Source organism: Gossypium hirsutum, chromosome A07 (assembly GCF_007990345.1).
Source record: "Gossypium hirsutum isolate 1008001.06 chromosome A07, Gossypium_hirsutum_v2.1, whole genome shotgun sequence".
NCBI lineage: Eukaryota > Viridiplantae > Streptophyta > Magnoliopsida > Malvales > Malvaceae > Gossypium > Gossypium hirsutum.
In genome coordinates, this window is record NC_053430.1 from 19,085,978 (window position 1) to 19,093,738 (window position 7,761).

Genomic DNA, 7,761 nt, shown 5'->3' on the forward strand with positions numbered 1-7,761 from the left:
TTTCCGAATAAAAAATATCTTTAGTCAACATTAATTATAATAGTGTAGTATTTAGGTAAAATTATCTTTATAATTAAACTAACTAATGACATTATAAAATAGAATGAGCAAATTATGCAAAATTAAAGGAGAGACTCTATTGCAAATTTTAGCATAACAAAGGGGACCAAAAAAGAATTTGACCAATAAAATATAAGGTTTTATTTGGATCCAATGGGTCCATCAAAGTTGGTTTCAGCTAGAAATTAGCAATTCCAAGCCCTAAACTTTTGGTGGGTAAAGCAGCAGGCCTATTCAAACTTATGAAGCATTGTTAATAAGATTCATAGGCCTGACCCAATGTTATGAGCCTTTGCTAATGGACTATGCCCTACACTTAGAGCTGGCAAAACAAGTCTAAGCCCAAAAGCCCGTTCATGCCGATCCAAGCCAGTAACAATTTAAGTTTGAAAATTTTGAGCTCGTGAAAATTTGAGTCCAATAAAACTTATAACTAAACAACCATAATAGATTTTAATAATTAATATAATTTTATGATAATACTTAAAATATAAATAAATGATAATTATTTACCTTTTGAAAATGTATTGATAAGCATTGCATATTTATATTAAAAATTTATTAATAGAAAAAATATTTAATAATAATTTTTTATGTTAAATTATAAAGTCAAATAATTTTTTAAAAACATTAATTTGGTATAAAATATTTAAAATATATAAAATTAATAAGTATTAAACAAATCTTCATTTACTTAAATTAATGTCCATATAATCGTACCGTCCAGTAACACACTTTAGCAGCATGGTATATTTGTTATTTTTAAACCTCTTGTTAATTGCAATTTAAGTTCCCAAGCTATTTACTAATTAAAAATCTATAGCGAAATTATATATTACAATTTAGTCCCTTGCCCCTAATTAATCACAAATTCAGTTAAATTAACTATCCAAATTTCAATTCATCTAAATTTTAATTCCGTAAATATTCTTATTAAATATTTATGGACTTGGCTTACAGAAATGGGGTCCCAAAACTGTCTTTTTCGACACCACTAGAAATCGGGTCGTTACAATTCTCCCCTCTTAAGAAATCTCATCCTTGAAATTTGTCTGAAAAGAGATGGAGATACTGAGATTTCATTGCCTATTTCAGTTCCCAGGCCGCCTCTTCACGGTATGGCTATGCTAGAGGACTTTTACCAAAGGCACTCATTTATTCCTTAGCTCTTTCACTCATCGAGTTAAGATTTTGATCAGTTCTTCCGCATAAGATAAATCAGGTTGAACTTCAATTTCTTCCACCGAAATAATATGACACAGGTCAGATTGAGATTGCCGGAGCATGGATACATAGAATACATCATGAATCTTTTGCTATTCCAACGGTAGAGCTAGGCAATAAGCAATTGGTCCCGCTCTCTTGATAATTTCATACGGCTTGATAAACTTGAGACTCAATTTCCCTTCACATCCAAAACGTAGGATCTTTTTCCACGGAGACATTTTCCAGAATACCTTGTCACCCACTGCGTATTCGATATTTCTTTGTTTCAAATTAGCATACGACTTTTATCTATCAAACGTTGCTTTCAATCTATCCTTGATTAGTTTTACCACATTTTCAGCTTATAAAAGATATAGTGTTTAATCATTATATTATAGAATTTAATAAAAGATATAGTATTACATTATATTATAGTGTTAAATCATTGATGCATATACAAACTATTAATATATTATATACCACATGATATGATATAGCATTATATAATATAGTAGGAGGGCTATCTTTCAAATGTATGAAAAGTATATGGACTTAGAGCATATTTCAACCAATATAATAATAAACAATAATATATAATAATTAATATACAATGTACTACTATTACATATAACTATTATTATATTATATGATAATAAACAATAATATATGACAATAATTAATATATTATGTACTACTCTACTATTATAGTATGTAAGATAGTATTATACAATGAACTAATATATTTTATAAGTATTAATATAATAAATTTTATTATATTATAGATTATAATAAAATATATGTAATTTAGTATATTAAAATACATATTTATAATTATAACTAGCAATACGAAAATAATATTAAAATTTTAATATCTTAATAAATATTAATTTTCAAATTAGATTTTTAATTGGGCTTTAATTTTTACAAATTATATTTGGGTGTTGGGTTTAATTTATTTTTATTTTGAATTTGAGAATTGAGTTATAATTAATTTATTTTGAATTTGGGTAATAATGAGTATATTATTTGGGTTTGGGATTAGTATGATATATTTGAGTTTTAGAATAAATATTTTAAAACATAAGTATTAGGTTTATAAATTTAATAAGAAAAAAAAGATTATTTAATTGTTAATATAATATAATAATAAACAATAAAAAATATTTTTATTAATTCATATAATGTAATAAAATAATAAATTTTACATACGTTAAGCATTTTAACTATTTTATATAAAACAATTTTATTAAATACATATAATTTATTTTTTATAAGAAAATTTTAAATTATATTGTCAACTTGTCATCATAAAATGAATTGTTAATTTAAAATTAAAATATTTATAATTATAAAATTTAAAATTATTTAAATCTGTGAAAGTCGGATTTAACTTAAATCCAAAAAAATTAAATCAAGCCCAAAATTCCGAATATGAAATAAATCCGTCCGAGCCTGCACGATTAACAGCTTTACCTACGCTTGTAACATTCCACCATGCCACTGAATAATGCTGTGGTTGTGGCCACCGACGTATTCCATCAAACCAAACACTGCACACACTAATGGCTAGTATTATATTTATATACACAAGACATGAGGTAGGCATTAATGTTGTGCTTCACTTTAGCTCCATTTATTAGTTTTTGATAAATCTGAAATTTTAAATATATATTTAAGTGGATTTTCACGTTATTTAGGATGTTATCACTGTCATTATTTTAATTTTAATTGTCAAATTTTATTAGAATTAAATTTATATTAGAAAAATTTATTATTTAGGTTCTAAAATGATCATATTTACTTTTTTTGATATAATACCTAGAGCTATCCATAATCCCATCATACTCAAACTCACGTCCTACATTATTAATAATACTCATGCAATTCGAACTAAGACTCAATCGACAATAATTTCAAACTTTTCATTATTGTTTTATGTAGGCTTCAATTTATTTATTTCGATTGTGTTATAAAATTGGAAAAGATTACATCATTTTGACAACATATAGAAAGTCCCTTTATATTTTATGTAAACTAGAAGCCCCTACCTCAGTATTTTACGCTTAAATTATGCAAATAAATCTTAATCAACAAGCAGGTGAGTAAGTGAAGCAACTTGCTTTTTAAGTTGGTAAGAAACCATTAATACATTGCAAATGTGTATTTACTCAACAATTTGTAAAAAATCATTATTTCGTCACTAAAAATTAGTAAAAAAATATAAATTTAAGTCGTATTTAAAATAAAACAATAGATATATATATGTCAATTTATCATTTCTTTTCTTCAAATATTTACTTGAAAAAGACAATGTTATTTGAAAAGAAAATGTTAATGTTAGGGGCATAGCAAGGGAAAATATAAGACTTTAGTCACTTGGACTAATAATAATTTTATTCCCTTAAAAGAATGTTTATGTTAATTGTGTCATCAATTCAGTTATGGAATTATTAAAAAAATAATAATTAAGATTATTATGACGATACTTTTGTCTTTTTATATCATCTTTAAATAAAAGAAATAAAAATTATAAATTTAAAGATTGAAGACGTTTTTAATAGTATTAAAATAAAAGTTTGTTATCATTCCATCTACATTCATTATTGAATAAATTTTAGAAAATATTTTCTTTCACTGACATTGTGAATGTGACAAAATCTAGTATTGATAAAATTGTTGATTGAGTTAATGTCACAAGTTAACTCAACCCAATTAAAGATATATGACATTACTATAATAAACAATTGTAGTGCATTTAGTATTATGAATCTGATATATGTATGTTGTTTTACTTACAATATTATATATATATTTTCATTTTAATATGTACATATTTCATGTGTTACCATACACTTCATTATTTATTATATGTTATTTTTAAACACACATATTTGTTCTAAATACTAGTTGAATTTAAGTTCTGTAAGACAAAATATCTTCCAAAATTTTTAAAATATATTTAAAAATACATTAATTAATATTTTTTAAAATTCCACAAGGACAATTACTTAGTATGGTTATAGGTTGTATTAAGATATATTTAAAAACTAAAAACAAATTTAAAAATAAGTGAGAGCTAGGATGGATTGTTAAATTAAAAAAAAAAAGTAAATCAACTACCTCAAGGGTTGTGGAAGATGGATGCATTATTGCTCAATTATTATTGTATTTAGTTTTGGCTTTTTAATAAGTTTGACTACCATGACTTGTTAGGGTTATTTTGTTATACAAATAGAGGAAGAAAGCATTAATTTCCCTTTATAAATCTTATTATTATAACTGATCACTACAAATTTTTTTAGTTTTTCTATTAAAAAAATAACTAATTAATCCCTCTACATTAGATGGGTGAGTAAAACAATCCGGTTAAATTTTGGTGTTTATTTGTAAGGTACAAAATTTATTTTTCCCTCAACCTTTTAAACATTTATTCAATTTGACCCCTACTCTTTTATTAGAAGTAAATTAAAAATTTGTGAAACTAATAAGGCTAAAGGGTATAAAAGGCCTTAGTAACAAATAATAAAAAATCAATTAAGCCCTTTTAAAATTTTAAAAAATTTATTTAAAAAATCATAAAATTATAAACAAGATTTATAAAAAGAAGTTATAAAAATTTTAAAACTGTAAATATTTTTATTAAAAAAATTAACAATAACAAAGTCTAATGGTCTTTAAAAAAATTTTGACCCCTACTCTTTTATTGGGTACTGATTGTTATTTTTAATAAAAAATTTATAATTTTTATAACTTTATTTTTAAAAATCATTTTTTTATAATTTTATGATTTTTAAATAATTTTTTTTAAATTTTAAAATGACTTAATTGATTTTTTTAAAATTGTTACTAAGGCTTTTTTTGACCCTTTAGTCTTACTAGTTTAAAAAGAAAAATTCTAATTTACTTCTACTAAAAGAGTAGGTGTTAAATTGAATAAATATGTGAAATTGAAAGTTAAATTTGTTATTATACCTTACATATAAACACTAAATTTTAGCGGAAGGATTATTTTACTCACTCATCTAACATATAAGGACTAATTTACTTAATTTTTAGTAGAGAAAGTACAATGCAATCCGGATTATAATGATAGGGTTAAAACCTGAAAAAAAAAATCAGGGTTAGAAGTTAGAACAAAGTGTCAATATGACAAGTTACTTGCAAAATGAGAAAGTTAGGTCAGTCAAGCGTTCTTTAAAACCGTGAACTGATAAGAAAACCTAAATCTGTAATCATTAGGCTGAAAATAAGGAAGGAGGAGTGTGCGTAGGTAGGCGACCTAAAGCAAAACTCAAATTATAACGATAAATCTTGTAGCGGGGGTGATCTTTCACATGCTTCTTATTTGTGTATACTAATTTTAAACTGTCTTTCATACATTGGCAATCCTTTTTTTTTCTTCTTAATTTTGAGCTAGTAATTAAGAGGTTATTACATGTTCAACCTACTTTCATATTTTTTTCTTTATCTTTTCTCATTAATGTTTATCTTTTGTAAGTTTGGTTTTTTTTTTCATATCATATTGGTTCTCAATCTTTATAAACTTTAATAAATTTGTTGTTTTTTAGATGGAAAATTGATTGGATCATTAAGATTTTGACGATCTTAATATGACAATTTATGTAACAGTTCACATGTCCTTCATTAAAATTTTAAAAAAAATTCACAAAAATCTTTATCAAGGTTATCCATATTAGAAAAAAATAACACATAAATTACTGTGTAGGCCGCCCCATTAATACTATTAAAATTTTAATAGATCAGTTAATTTTTTGATCCAATACAAAACCATTTGACTAAATTTTGTTGGTTAAGGGCTAAAAAAAATAAAATCGAAGTGACAAAATAAAAAAAAAGTTAGAGATTAAATTTATCATTATATCTATTTATAAAAGAGAATGGTTTATATGAAGCTTGTAAAGTTTAAGATTTATGATGATGCATAGCTTGCAATGTGCCTTGAAGTGTGGTTTCAAAGTGTTGGCATATTTCTCTCCACGCCTTAACGGTAGTCAATACACCATTATGAAGAGTTGACAATTTTAACGTGCTATTTATTACTATCTTTTTTAAGTAGCAAAATTGCAACAATTTAGCTGTTGTGCTTAAAAGATAATTATTCTTGCTCAAACAAATATAAAACATTATATATATATATATATATATCTCGAAGACTTTTAATTGATCAAGGAAGTGAAATTCATCACAATGAGTCCTTCCATTAAGACTTCTTTAGCTAATAAGATATGGCTATTTCAACCAAGTAATTTGAGAATATATCAACTTATATTGCTGAAAATGATAAAAGTTGAATATCAACAATTAAATAGACTCACTTATCTCTTGCATATGTAGAGATCGATTTTACCAAACTTTTTTAGTTTATTTATGGGTAGCTTTATATGGTGAGATGGATAGAACATTATGAGAGTGTATTTTCTTTCCGCTAAAGGGATTAGTTTGAGTGCTTTGTATTTTACTTTTAAGTGATTACATACATTATATTGTTTTGATTTGGGAGACTTCATACTAAATGTACTGGAGCGAGGCTATAATTATTTTCTTTTCGGAAAAATGTTTCGTGAGATTTAGAAATGAAATTCTTTTCTGAAAAATGTTTCGTAGACGTCGGCTAAATTCAAACTGTGTTAACAATGCTTTGCGTTCTCTTTTTTACTTTTGTGTGTGACATAAGGTGTGCTCATTTCACTTGATACACCTCATTACTAGACTTTTCAGTTTATATTTATATTTGAATAACTTAAAAGAATAAATATATAAGTATAATCACAATTTTACTTACAAATAATACATTTGAATAAATACAATAAAAACCAAACATTAGAAAAGCACGATTAATTAATAACTAGAATATAACAAGATCTAGATCAAAATAAACCTGAATTTGAGTTACATTTGAATAATTAACACATGGTTTACAAAAGGTAAACTTGAACTTGGAATCTCTAAATTTTCAAGACCTTAATAGTACCCATAACACATATATCCTTGGAGGTTATTTTTAAACTCTTTATATACCATTGTTCTTCAAATATATATATATATATATGAAGTTGCCAATTGAAATAGCGCCATGACTTAATCAACATTAAAATTGATGAAAAATATAAAAAAATTAAATAATTAAATTTAAAAAAATGCAAAGATAAATATGTGTGAACTAAATTTTTTTATAAAAAGAAATATTGTTTAAAATTTTATCCCCATCACTAAAACCACTCACTTTTAATGGTGAAGAAGAAAAAAGCCAATCTTATTATATATCACTATCCATTTTTTAAATAAAACTTATCACTATTTTTCAAAATAAAAATTTATATAAAATATTAAATTTCCACCTCAAATTTAAATTTTTTTTGAAAAATAAAGTAGTTAGATAATATATTCTAAAACATTTAAATTTACATCCTTTTATACTAACAATCATATTAATACTAATCGAACTAATATTCAATTGACAAAATAACTAAATAT